At 39.5% G+C, this 15040-nt stretch overlaps 1 pseudogene; it reads right to left on the bottom strand.

The window, feature by feature from the left end:
- The window catches only part of LOC102409934, a 742713-nt pseudogene that overhangs the window by 710886 nt on the left and 16787 nt on the right, over positions 1–15040 (bottom strand).

Here is a 15040-nt window from a genome sequence, read left to right as displayed (position 1 = left end):
AGATCAAACCAGTCAATCCTAAAGGAAATCAACCTTGAATATTCATTGGAAGGATTTATGCTGAAGCTGAAGTTCCAATACTTTGGCCCCCTGAAGCAAAGGGCTGACTCACTGGAAAAGGCCCTGATGCTGGGCAAGATTGAAGGCAGAAGGAGAAGGGAGTGGCAGAGGATGAGATGGTTAGGTAGCACCACTGACTCAGCGGACATAAATTTGAGCAAACTCTGGGACATAGTGGAGGACAGAGGAGCCTGGCAAGATATAGCCCTTGTGTTCACAAAGAGTCAGACACAACTGAGTGACTGAACAGCAACAATAACAAGTTATTATGAATAAAGCTGCCATGAACATTGGTTTGCAGATATTTTGGTGGGCATTCATTTATTTCTCTTGAGTAAATACCTAAGACCAGAACAACTGATTGTGGGGTAGGGGTATTACTGTGCTTGGGCTGCCATAACAAAATACTGCAGACTGAGTGGTTTAAAAAACAGAAATTTATTTCTTACAGTTCTGGAGGCTACAAAGTCCTGGGGAGTTCTGATCTGAGAAGTCTAAGATTGAGGCATTAGCATGGTGGATTTATTCTGAGGCCTCTTCTCTTGGCTTGAAGGCTGTTGCCACATGACCTCTTCTTTGTGAGTGTAGGAAAGAGAAAGAGAGCAAGCTGTTTAGTGTCTTTTCTTATAAAAGCCCTAATCCCATCATGAGGGCCCCACCCTCATGACTTCATCTAAGCCCTAATTACTTCCCAAAGGCTTCATCTTCAAATCCCATCGCCATCTCATTGGGGTTAGGACTTTAACATATGAATTTGGGAGGGGCATAGACATTCAGTACATAACAATAGAGAATGTTTAACTTTAAAACAAACTATTAAATATTTTTCCAAAGTGATTGTATCATTTTATACATCCAGGAGCAATGTAGGAGAGTTCCACGTGTCCCACAAGTTCACCAACGCTTGATACTGTCATCTCTTCCATTTTTGCCTTTTTATTGAGTATTCATGGCATATCATTGTACTTTTAATTTGCATTTCCCTGAAGACTTATGATTTGAGCCCTTTTTCAGGTGTGCATTGGCCATTTTTATATGTTCTTTTGTGAAATATCTGCTCAAGTCTCTTTAAAGTCACAATCACAGTTTTCAAGGCCTTTGTGAAATATGATTTATTTGGTACCAAAGGATACAAGCAGGCCTGAGGGGAGATAGGAATTGCAGTGATGTGCAATGTCCTCCATTACAGCTATTTTTCTTATTTTACCAGCCATAAATTAAATTTTATTAAACCTCTAGATGCTGTATAAATGTAAACTGTCCCTTAGTCTTTTGATCACATTAACTTAATTTAGCTGCTCTTAAACTTCCCCTGGTAAATTTAGTTGTGTCAATGATTCTGTAGGTAGGGAATTCCTTTGAAAGGCCTGGCTGAATTGTTTCAAACTCAGATTGATAAAAATTTGTATCAAAACTTATCAACTCAGTTCAGTTATTTCATGCTGTTAAGAAATTTATCCTGAGCAGAGATTCTACATTCTCATTATATGCTATGTTCATCATTGCTCAGTTGTGTACCTGAGCACAGCTCTGTGTCTTCAGATGACCCCAGTTGGCAGCACACTGCTCATTCTATCAGTAGACTTCAGGGGTCACACTGCACATCATCCTCATGGTTCCAATCCTTGCATCATCTTTAACATTTTTCTATATAAGGTTTAATTATTGAATTGCCTAATACATAACAACATATATCTGTAATCAGTACTGTATATCATTATACCTATTGTTGTTGTTCAGTTGCTCAGTCTTTTCTGGCTCTTTGTGACCCCATGGACTGCAGCACACCAGGCTTCCCTGTCCTTCACCATCTCCTGGAGCTTGCTCAAACTCATGTCCATATAGTCGCTGATGCCATCCAACCATCTCATCCTTTGTCATCCCCTCTCCTCCTGCCTTCAATCTTTCCCAGCATCAGGGTCTTTTCAAATAAGTTGGCTCTCGGCATCAGGTGGCCAAAGTACTGGAGCTTCAGCTTCAGCATCAGTCCTTCCAATAGATATTCAGGGTGGATTTTCTTTAGGATTGTATGGTTTGATCTCCTTGAAGTCCAAGGGACTCTCCAGAGTCTTCTTCAACACCACAGTTTGAAAGCATCAGTTCTTTGGCATTCAGCCTTCTTTATGGTCCAACTCTCACATCCATACATGACTACTGGAAAAACCATAACTTTGAGTAGACAGAGCTTTGTTTGCAAAGTGATATCTCTGCTTTTTAATATGCTGTCTAGATTTTTCATAGCTTTTCTTCCAAAGAGAAAGTGTCTTTTAATTTCATGGCTGCAGTCACCATCCACAGTGATTTTGGAGCCTAAGAAAATAAAGTCTCTCACTGTTTCCATTGTTTCCCTATCTTTTTGCCAAGAAGTGATGGAACTGGATGCCATGATCTTAGTTTTTTTGAACGTTGAGTTTTAAGCGAGTTTTTTCACCTTTTCTCTTTCACGTTCATCAAGAGGCTCTTTAGTTCCTCTTTGCTTTTTGCCTTATACCTATACCAGTTAATAACTTTGAAATACATCTAATCTTGTCCTATTGTTATTCAGTCACCCAGTTATGTCCGACTCTTCATGACCCCATGGACTGCAGCACACCAGGCCTCTCTGTCCCTCACCATCTCCCAAAGTTTGCCCAAGTTCATGTCCATTGCATTGGTGATGCCATCTGGCCATCTTATTCTCTGACACCCTCTTTGTCTCCTGCCTTCAAGCTTTCCCAGCATCAGGGACTTTTTGAGTGAGTCAGCTGTTCGCATAGATGACCAAAATACTGGAGCTTCAGCAAAAATTATTGGTTGGCTTAGGTGCACATATTTTGAAACATTTACAATTGATCAAGTTCTGACAAGTAACCCACACTTATTCTGTTCTCATTCATGTTATTGATTACATTACATTAATACTTTCTTTCATTTCTCAGCTCAGCAATACACTGGCCCAAGAAATGTGACTTAGTGGTGCAAAATCAACAAACAATTCTAGTCTTAAATCACTTCTAGTAACCTATGAGTGGCAGTATTTCAACCTAGGCTACCTTTGTTTGATACAAGAATAATATTTTGAAGAAGAAAAATTCATAAAGTCTGAGTTCCCTTCATTAACAAAAGTCAAGTAGCGATAACTTGTTTAGCAAACATCAAGTAACAGCAAACTGTGGCATGTTAACCTCTTGGTACCCCAGCATATATTTTGTAAAGATTTCAAGATACCCTTTATAGATTTCCTCCTGTGCCCAAAGCAGTATGCTCATAAGGCATGTGATTCTGTGTGTTCTAAGGGCCTCCAGACACCAGGTAAAAATGAGCCCACATAGAAGGACAAATCTGAGAAACAGTCTCTTGGCTGAAGTGAGCATTCTCTATCCCAACAGGAAAAGGTGGAAAATTATGATTAGTAAATGTATGCATACATCTTAACATACAGAAAATTTAGATCTTCTATCTTCTATCCAAGAATATATAGTTAAGGTTCAGTTCAGTTCAGTTCAGTCACTAGTCATGTCTGACTCTTTGTGACCCCATGAATTGCAGCACACCAGGCCTCCCTGTCCATCACCAACTCCCGGAGTTCACTCAAACTCATGTCCATCGAGTCAGTGATACCATCCAGCCATCTCATCCTCTGTCATCCCCTTCTCCTCCTGCCCCCAATACCTCCCAGCATCAGGGTCTTTTCCAGTGAGTCAACTCTTCTCATGAGGTGGCCAAAGTATTGGGTTTCAGCTTCAGGATCAGTCCTTCCAATGAACACCCAGCACTGATCTCCTTCAGAATGGACTGGTTGGATCTCCTTGCAGTCCAAGGGACTCTCAAGAGTCTTCTCCAACACCACAGTTCAAAAGCATCAATTCTTCGGTGCTCAGCTTTCTTCACAGTCCAACTCTCACATCCATACATGACCGATGGAAAAACCATAGCCTTGACTAGACAGACCTTTGTTGGCAAAGTAATGTCTCTGCTTTTCAATATACTATCTAGGTTGGTCATAACTTTCCTTCCACGGAGTAAGTGTCTTTTAATTTCATGGCTGCAATCACCATCTTCAGTGATTTTGGAGCCCCCAAAAAATAAAGTCTGACACAGTTTCCACTGTTTCCCCATCTATTTCCCATGAAGTGATGGGACCAGATGCCATGATTTTAGTTTTCTGAATCTTGAGCTTTACACCAACTTTTTCACTCTCCTCTTTCACTTTCATCAAGAGGCTCTTTAGTTCTTCTTCACTTTCTGCCATAAGGGTGGTGTCATCTGCATATCTGAGGTTATTGATATTTCTCCCGGCAATCTTGATTCCAGCTTGTGCTTCTTCCAGCCCAGCATTTCTCATGATGTACTTTGCATATAAGATATAAGCAGGGTGACAATATACAGCCTTGCTTATATTGTAAAGTGAGCCATTGACAACCAATTTATTTATTAAATAATTAAGTGACTTTTTAATCAAAATAATTTTTAGTATCATGATATTTTTATAGGAAAATTTCTAGCAAATAATAGTATAACATTATTTAACACACCAAACACAATGTTAATTGACAGAGTTAGCAGTATCATTTTCATCCTTCAGCAAGTGTCTCTTTTAGGTATCTCAAACTCAGTATTTAAAAAAAAAATTTTTTTTATTGAAGGATAATTGCTGTACAGAATTTTGTTGTTTTCTGTAAAACCTCATCATGAATCAACCATAGGTATACATATATCCCCTCCTTTTTGTAATCCTCTCCTGTCTCCCTCCCCATCCCACCCCTCTAGGTTGATACGGAGCCCCTGTTTGAGTTTCCTGAGCCATACAGCAAATTCCTTTTGGCCATCTATTTTACATATGGTAGTGTAAGATTTCATGTTACTCTTTCCATACATCTGATCCTCCCCTCCCTTCTCCCCATGTACATGAGTCTATTCTCTATGTTTGTTTCTCCACTGCTGCCATGCAAATAAATTCTTCAGTTCCATTTTTCTAGATTCCATATATGTGCATTAGAATATGATATTTATCTTTCTCTTTCTGACTCACTTCACACTGTATAATAGGTTCTAGGTTCATTGACCTCATCAGAACTGATGCAAATGTGTTCCTTTTTATGGCTGAGTAATTGTGTATACAATCCATTGTGTATACATACCACAACTTCTTTATCCATTCATCTGTTGATGGACATCTAGGTTGCTTCCATGTTCTAGCTATTGTAAATAGCACTGCAATGAACAATGGGATACAAGTGTCTTTTTCAATTTTGGTTTCCTCATGGTATATGACTAGGAGTGGGATTGCTGGGTCACATGGTGGTTTTATTCCTAGTTTTTTAAGGAATCTCCATACCATCTTCCATAGTGGCTGTATCAATTTACATTCCCACCAACAGTGCAAGAAGGTTCCCTTTTCTTCACATCCTCTCCAGCATTTATCATTTGTAGACTTTTTGATGATGGCCATTCTTACTGGTGTGAGGTGATATATCATTGTAGCTTTGATTTGCATTTCTCTAGTAATGAGTGATGTTCAGAATCTTTTCATGTGTTTATTAGCCATCTGTAGGTCTTCATTGGAGAACTGTCTGTTTAGGTCTTCTGCCCAGTTTTTGATTGGGTTGTTTGTTTTCTGGAATTGAGTTGTATGAGCTGCTTGTATTTTTCAGAAATTAATCCTTTGTTAGTTGTTTCACTTGCTATTATTTTTTTTTCCCCATTCTGAGGGTTATCTTTTCCTTTGCTGTGCAAAAGTTTTTAAATTTAATCAGGTCCCACTTGTTTACTTTTGTTTTTATTTCCATTACTCCAGGAGGTGGGTCATAGAGGATTTTGCTTTGATTTCTGTCATCTAGTGTTCTGCGTATGTTTTCCTCTAAGAGTTTTATATTTTCTGGTCTTACATTTAGGTATTTAATCCATTTTCAGTTTATCTTTGTGTATGGTGTTAGGAAGTGGTCTAATTTCATTCTTTTACACATAGCTGTCCAGTTTTCCCAGCACCATTTATTGAAGAGGCTGTCTTTTCCCCACTGTATATTCTTGCCTCCTTTGTCAAAAATAAGGTACCCATAGGTGCATGGGTTTATTTCTGGGCTTTCTATCTTGTTCCATTGGTCTATATTTCTGTTTTTGTACCAGTACCATGCTGCCTTGATGACTGTAGCTTTGTAGTACAATCTGAAGTCAGGAAGGTTGATTCCTCCAGCTCCATTCTTCTTTCTCAAGACTGCTTTGGCTATTCTGCATCTTTTGTGTTTCCATATGAATTGTGAAATTTTTTTTTCTAGTTCTGTGAAAATGCCATTGGTAATTTGATAGGGATTGCATTGACTCTGTAGATTGCATTTGGTAGTATAGTCATTTTCACAATATTTATTCTTCCTACCCAGGGACATGGAATATCTATCCATCTGTTTATGCTATCTTTGATTTCTTTCATCAGTGTCTTATAATTTTCTATGTACAGTTCTTTTGTCTCCTTAGGTAAGTTTAAGTGAGTGAAAGTCACTTAGTTGTGTCCAACTCTTTGTGACCCCATGGACTATACAGTCGATGGAATTCTCCAGGCCATAATACTGGAGTGGGTAGCCATTACCTTCTCCCAGGGATCTTCCCAACCCAGGGATCAAACCCAGGCTTCCTGCATTGCAGGCAGATTCTTTACCAACTGAGCTATCAGGGAAGCCATATTCCTAGGTATTTAATCATTTTTGTTGCAATGGTGAATAGGATTGATTCTTTAATTTCTCTTTCTGGTTTTTCATTGTTAGTATATAGTTATGTAAAGTTTAAAAAAAAAAAAGAAATGCAAGTGATTTCTGTGTATTGATTTTGTATCCTGAAACTTTGCTAAATTCATTGATTAGCTCTAGTAATTTTCTGATACTATTTTTAGGGTTTTCTATGTACAGTATCATGTTACCTGCAAACAGTGAGAGCTTTATTTCTTTTCTGATCTGGATTCTTTTATTTCTTTTTCTTCTCTGATTGCTGTAGCTAGAACTTTCAGAACTATGTTGAATAACAGTGGTGAATGTGGACACCCTTGTCTTGTTCCTGATCTTGGGGGAATGCTTTCAGTATTTCACCATTGAAAATAATGTTTGTGGTAGGCTTATCATATGTGGCCTTTACTATGTTGAGGTAGGTTCCTTCTATGCCCATTGGAAGGAAAGTTATGACCAACCTAGATAGCATATTAAAGCAGAGACATTACTTTGCCAACAAAGGTCCGTCTAGTCAAGGCTATGGTTTTTCCAATGGTCATGTATGGATGTGAGAGTTGGACTGTGAAGAAAGCTGAGCACCGAAGAATTGATTCTTTTGAACTGTGGTGTTGGAGAAGACTCTTGAGAGTCCCTTGGACTGCAAGGAGATCCAACCAGTCCATTCTAAAGGAGATCAGTCCTGGAATTTCTTTGGAAGGAATGATGCTAAAGCCGAAACTCCAGTACTTTGGCCACCTCATGCGAAGAGTTGACTCATTGGAAAAGACTCTGATGCTGGGAAGGATTGTGGGCAGGAGGAGAAGGGGATGACAGAGGATGAGATGGCTGGATGGCATCACCGACTCGATGGACATGAGTTTGGGTGAACTCTGGGAGTTTGTGATGGACAGGGAGGCTTGGCGTGCTGCAATTCATGGGGTCGCAGAGTCGGACACGACTGAGTGACTGAACTGAACTGAACTGTGTCAGAAATGGGTGCTGAATTTTGTCAAAGGCTTTTTCTGCATCTATTGAGATTATCATATGGTTTTTATCTTACAATTTGTTAATATGATGTATCACTTGGATTGATTTACATATATTGAAGAATCCTTGCATTCCTGGAATAAATCCAGCTTGATCATGGTGTGTGAGATTTCTGATGTGTTGCTGAATTCTGTTTGCTAAAATTTTGTTGAGGATTTTTGCATCTATGTCCATCAGTGATATTGGCCTGTAGTTTTCTGTGTTGTATTTTTTTTGGTATCAGGGTGATGGTGGCCTCGTAGAATGAGTTTGGAAGTGTTCCTTCCTCTGCAATTTTTTGAAAGAATTTTAGGAGAGGCATTAGCTCTACTCTAAGTGTTTGATCGAGTTCTCCTGTGAAGCCATCTGGTCCTGGGTTTTTGATTTTGGGGAGATTTTTGATCACAGTTTCAATTTCAGAGCTTGTAATTGGGTTTGTCCATAATTTCCATTTTTTCCTGGTTCAGTCTTGTAAGATTGAACTTTTCTAAGAATCTGTCCATTTCTTCCAGGTTATCCATTTTATGGCCATACAGTTGTTCATAAGAGTCTCTTATAATTCTTTGTATTTCTGCATTACCTGTTGTAACCTCTCCTTTTTTGTTTCTAATTTTGTTGACTTGATTCTTCTCTCTTTTTTCTTGATGAGTCTGGCTAAAGGTTTGTCTATTTTATCTTCTCAAAGTAACAGCTTTTAGTTTTATTAGCCTTTACTATTGTTTCTTTCATTTCTTTGTCATTTATTTCTGCTCAGATCTTTATGATTTATTTCCTTCTACTAATTTTGGTGTTTTTGTTGTTGTTGTTCTTCTTCTTTTTCTAGTTGTTTTAGGTGTAAAGTTAGGTTGTTTTTCTTGTTTCTTGAAGTACGATTGTATTGCTATAAACTTCCCTCTTAGAACTGCTTTTGCTGCATCCCATAGGTTTTGTGTTGTTGTGTTTTCATTGTCATTTGTTTCTTGAAATTTTTTGATTTCCCTTTTGATTTCTTCAGTAACCTGTTGGTTATTTATAAATGTGTTGTGTTTCTTACAGTTTTTTTTTCTTGTAACTGATACCTAGTCTCATAATGTTGTGGTCGGAGAAGATGCTTGATATGATTTCAGTTTTCTTAAATGTACTGAGGTTTGATTTGTGACCCAAGATGTGGTCTATCCTGGAGAATTTTCCACGTGCACTTGAGAAGAAGGTGTATTCTTCTGCATTTGGATGGAATGTCCTGAAGATATCAATGAGATCCATCTCATCTAATGTATCATTTTTAAGACTTGTGTTTCCTTATTAATTTTCTGTTTTGATGATCTGTCCATTTGTGTGAGTGGGGTGTTAAAGTCTCCTACTATTATTGTGTTACTGTCAATTTCCCTTTTTATGTCTGTTAGTGTTTGTCTTATGTATTAAGGTGTTCCTATGTTGGGTGCATAGATATTTACAATTTTGTGTCTTCCTCTTGGATTGATCCCTTGATCATTATGTAGTGTCCTTCCTTATCTCTTGTAATCTTCTTTATTTTAAGGCCTATTTTGTCTGATATGATGATTGCTACTCCAGCTTTATTTTGCTTCCCATTTGCATAGAATGTATTTTTCCATCCTCTCACTTTCAGTCTATATGTGTCTTTAGGTCTGAAGTGGGCTTCTTGCAAACAGCATATATATGAATCTTGTTTTTGTATCCATTCAGCCAGTCTGTGTCTTTTGGTTGGAGCATTTAATCCATTTACATTTAACGTAATTATTGATATATATATATATTCCTATTGACATTTTCTTAATTGTTTGGGGTTGATTTTGTAGATCTTTTTCCTTCTCTTGTATTTCTTGACTATATAAGCCCCTTTAACATTTGTTGTAAAGCTGGTTTGGTGATGCTGAATTCTCTTAACTTTTGCTTGTCTGAGAAGCTTTTTATTTCTCCATCAATTTTGAATGAGATCCTTGTCGGGTACAATAATCTTGGTTGTAGATTTTTCCCTTTCAGTACTTTAAATATGTCCTGCCGTTCCCTTCTGGCCTGCAGAGTTTCTGCTGAAAGATCAGCTGTTAAGTGTAAGGGGTTTCCCTTGTACGTTACTTGTTGCTTCTCCTTTGCTGCTTTTAGTATTCTTTGTTTTTGTTTAGTCTTCGTTAGTTTCATTAGTATGTGTCTTGGCATGTTTCTCCTTGGGTTTATCCTGTATGGGGCTTTTTGTGTCTCTTGGACTTGATCGACTATTTCCTTTTCCATGTTGGTGAAATTTTCAACTATAATCTCTTCAAAAATTTTCTCATAGTGTTGGTGCATTTGATATTGTCCTAGAGGTCTTTGAGACTATCCTCAGTTCTTTTCATTCTTTTTACTTTATTCTGCTCTTCTGAAGTTATTTCCACCATTTTATCTTCCAGCTCACTGATTCATTCTTCTGCTTCAGATATTTTACTAGTGATTCCTTCCAGAGTATTTTTAATTTCAATAATTGTGTTGTTTGTCTCTGTATGTTTATTCTTTAATTCTTCTAGGTCTTTGTTAATTGATTCTTGCATTTTCTCTATTTTGTTTTCAAGGTTTTTAATCATCTTTACTCTCATTATTCTGAATTCTTCTCCAGGTAGTTTGCCTATTTCTTCTTCATTTAATTGAACTTCTGTGTTTCTAGTTTGTTCCTTCATTTGTGTAGTATTTCTCTGCCTTTTCTTTTCTTTCTTTTTTTTTTTTTTAACTTATTGTGTTTGAGGTTTCCTTTTCCCAGGGTTCAAGGTTGAATTCTTTCTTCCTTTTGATTTCTGCCCTCCTCAGGTTGATCCAGTGGTTTGTGTAAGCTTCATATAGGGTGAGATTTGTGCTGAGTTTTTGTTTGTTTTTCCTCTGATGGACAAGGCTAAGTGAAGTGGCAATCCTTCCTGCTGATGACTGGGTTTGTATTTTTTGTTTTGTTTGTTGTTTAGAGTAGGTGTCCTGCACAGGGTGTTACTGGTCTTGGGGTGATGCCAAGTGTTGTATTCAAGTGGCTTCCTTTGTGTGAATTCTCAGTACTTGATACTCCCTAGGGTTAGTTCTCTGGTAGTCTAGGGTCTTGGAGTCAGTGCTCCCACTCCAAAGGCTCAGGGCTTGATCTCTTTAAGCAGTAGACAAGGTGAGAGTGGATTTTGGTGCTGTGTTTCTTTTGTTTTGTTTTCTGTCTCAAACTTATTTTGTTTTAAATTGGATATTTCTTATATCCAGTGCTCTTATTATGTTTTAAATTGGATATTTCATCTTCTCATCCAAACCAACATTTTTTTTTTTTTGGTTTTTTAGTTAGTTTTAGTGTTAGTTTATGGCACCCCACTCCAGCAGGAGGAGCCTGGTAGGCTGCAGTCCATGGGGTTGCTAAGAGTCGGACACAGCTGAGCAACTTCACTTTCACTTTTCACTTTCATGCATTGGAGAAGGAAAGGGCAACCCACTCCAGTGTTCTTGCCTGGAGAATCCCAGGGACAGGGGAGCCTGGTGGGCTGCCATCTATGGGGTCGCACAGAGTTGGACACGATTGAAGTGACCTAGCAGCAGCAGCAGCAGTGTTAGTTTTACCAATGTTTTTAATAGATTTTGTTTGTTTGTTTGTTTTAGAACAGTGTTAGTTTCACAGCAAAATGCCTCTCTGGGAGGGAGTTGTGAAAGAGGAAAGGTGTCCACATATTGAGAAGTCCCCTCACTGGTGAGAATAAGGAATGGAGGGGGAGTTTTGGAGCCTCAGAAAAGAGCACAGAAACAAGTATGCAGAAGGCAAAGCAGAGAGAGATCTGCACAAAGGGTCAGTGCCGATCAACACTCACTACTCTGAGACACTTGTCTGCTGGCTCACTGCACTGGGTGGGGACTGGATACTGAGGCTTGGGCTTTGGAGCTCAAACCCTGGGGAGTGGACTGGGGTTAGGTACATGAAGACAGCCTGAGGGAGCTAGGGTGTGGTGCACCACGACTGAGGGAGTATGGGGAGAAGCCTGGGCCTGGACAGGGAGACAAGGGACCATTGAGGGACACTCAAGCAGGGGGTGGGCCTGCCATAGGAGCTGCTTTCTCCAGTTGCTCTCAGGTGGCAGGGCATGCCCACATGTGCTTCAGGGGCAGGTACCAGTCATGGCTGCCATCTTAGCTCCAGAGGCGGATGTGGATCACTGCCAATGCCACTACCAAGGCTCCTATGAGTGTTGCAGGCCACTGCCTCACCTTCCTGGGAGCCAGCACGGCCTGTCACTGCTGCCAAGGGCCCTGGAACCTGGTGCCAACCACATGAGATCTGCCACTGGTATCACTGCTGCTGCAAAGCAACCTATGCCTGGGAGCCAGCCTCATCCCCTGCCCTTCCTGGGAACCTGTACAAGCTGTATGTCTTCATACCTGCATGCCCCCTATTGAGGGGATATCAGCCAGCACATGCTGAGGCAAGACAGAGCAAGCATCCAAACCAAAAACAGCCCTCATCCCCTAAAAATATTAAACCCACACCAGCCACACAGGGATGCTCTCGCTTATAAATAGCCCTCCAAGACTGTAGTAGATGGTTGTTTCTCCTAAAGTCACATAATAAGAGAAATACAAACAAAATGAAGAAGCATAGGATGCACTCTTAGTCAAAAGACCAAGAAAATTCCCCTGAGCAATGAAACAGAACTCTTCAGTCTAACAAACACTGAGTCCTAAAGCGAGGTAATGAAAATACTGAAGGAATTAAGAAAGGCTATTAAAAAATGCAGATTACTGTAAAAAAGGAACTAGAAACTCTAAGAGGGAGCCAAAAAAAAAATAGAAAATTCATTTTCCAAGATGAAAACTGAGCTCAAGGCAATGAATAGCAGAATTAACAATGCAGAAGAAAGGATAAGTGACCTGGAAGATAGACCAATGGAAATTACCTAATCAAAGAAGCAGAGAACCAAATTTAAAAAAAGAAAAAATGAAAGCAATGTAAGAGACCTATGGGATAATATAAAGCAAGCCAATTAAGCACAATAGGAATTCCAAGAGGAGAAGAAAGAGAAAAGGGGATTGAAAATATATTTAAAGAATTTATGGCTAAAAGTTTCCCAGACCTAAAGAAGGAAAATATCCAGATACAGGAAGCACATAGGGTCCCAAACAAGATGAACCCCAAAAGACTTACACCAGGATGCATTATGTGTAATAAAAGTAACTAACTATTAAAGAAAGAATTCTAAAGGCAGCAAGAGAAATTTAAAGAGTTAATTACAAGGGAACTCCTGTAAGACTATCAGCTAATTTTTCTACAAAACACTACAGGCCATAGTTCAGTTCAGTCGCTCAGTCGTGTTCGACTCTTTGTGACCCCATGAACAACAGCACGCCAGGCCTCCCTGTCCATCACCAACTCCCGGAGTTCACTCAAACTCATGTCCATCGAGTTGGTGATGCCATCCAGCCATCTCATCCTCTGTCATCCCCTTCTCCTCCTGCCCTCAATCTTTCCCAGCATCAGGGTCTTTTCAAATGAGTCAGCTCTTTGCATGAGGTGGCCAAAGTATTGGAATTTCAGCTTCAACATCAGTCCTTCCAATGAACACCCAGGACTGATCTCCTTTAGGATGGACTGGTTGGATCTCCTTGCAGTCCAAGGGACTCTCTAGAGTCTTCTCCAACACCACAGTTCAAAAGCATCAATTCTTCGGTGCTCAGTTTTCTTTATAGTCCAACTCTCACATCCATACATGACCACAGGAAAAACCATACCCTTGTCTAGACTGACCTTTGTTGGCAAAGTAATGTCTCTGCTTTTCAATATGCTGTCTAGGTTGGTCATAACTTTCCTTCCAAGGAGTAAGCGTCTTTTAATTTCATGGCTGCAATCACCATCTACAGTGCTTTTGGAGCCCCCAAAATAAAGTCTGACACTGTTTCCCCTGTTTCCCCATCTATTTCCCATGAAGTGATGGGACCAAATGCCATGATCTTAGTTTTCTGAATGTTGAGCTTTACACCAACTTTTTCACTCTCCTCTTTCACTTTCATCAAGAGGCTCTTTAGTTCTTCTTCACTTTCTGCCATAAGGGTGGTGTCATCTGCATATCTGAGGTTATTGATATTTCTCCCAGCAATCTTGATTCCAGCTTGTGCTTCATCCAACCCATCATTTCTCATGATGTACTCTGCATATAAGTTAAATAAGCAGGATGACAATATATAGCCTTGACGTACTCTTATTTGGAACCAGTCTGTTGTTCCATGTCCAGGTCTAACAGTTGCTTCCTGGCCTGCATACAGATTTCTCAAGAGGCAGATCAGGTGGTCTGGTATTCCCACCTCTTTAATAATTTTCCACAGTTGATTGTGATCCACACAGTCAAAGGCTTTGGCATAGTCAATAAAGCAGAAATAGATGTTTTTCTGGAACTCTCTTGATTTTCAATTCAAAATGGCTCCCAGGCATGGTGTTGCAATGGTATCTACTGTTCCTAAGTGCAGGAAGGCCATGATGTGTTTAATGGAGAAAATAATCTTTGTTCAGGCACCAAGTACAGTGCTATTGGCTATCAGTACAATGTTAATGAATTTACAATATATATATTAAGTAAGGTATCTTTAAGCACAAACACACATACAACAAGGTTATGTATTGATTGGTTGACCAATAACAGTGTGAGCAGAGGTTCACAGGAACCTATTTCTCCTAATAGCAGTGGTTCAGTATTCACAGATTAAGTGTTTATCATGACTTCATTGAATATAACTACCTCACATAGAGAGAATTGATTGTATTATTATCCCTAGATGATAAAGCTGAGGTGCAGAGATATAAGGAATTAGCCTAGCCTGGGATCACATAGCTAGTAAATAGTATAGCTTATATTAGAACTTGGGGCAGTATGGCTCCAGAACCTGTATTCTTCCCCACCACACCATCCTGCCTCTTGTATGGTGAGAGTATCCTGGGTATCAGTCTTCCGTGAAGGTCAGGGTTGGAAGTAGAAAACAGGATGCCCTGGAAAACCAACTCTTCTCAGCATCCCAGCCTCTTTAGAGATAATGGTATTCTGGGTTGTTAAGTTAAACCTGTAATGTCTCAATGTTCTTGGGAAACAGGGTAGTAGTGTTTCTTTGTGACATCTGAGTGTCCTGGGATCATCAGGCTGCTCTGGATGGCTAACCTGAGTTCCCTTATAAGATTAGGGTCTCTTGAGGCAGCAAGAGTATGGGAATTCAGTGTCTGCTTGTGGGTCCAAGTTGGCTACAAGAGACTTTGGGGGTTCATCTGCCATGGGGCTCAGGTTTCTCTAGGAGGCCATAGTATATTCTGGGGTTGAGGG

This window comes from Bubalus bubalis, chromosome 9 (genome assembly GCF_019923935.1).
Source record: "Bubalus bubalis isolate 160015118507 breed Murrah chromosome 9, NDDB_SH_1, whole genome shotgun sequence".
Classification (NCBI taxonomy): domain Eukaryota; kingdom Metazoa; phylum Chordata; class Mammalia; order Artiodactyla; family Bovidae; genus Bubalus; species Bubalus bubalis.
Note: the sequence above shows the minus strand (reverse complement) of the source record. Positions and strands in the feature narration are given on the sequence as shown.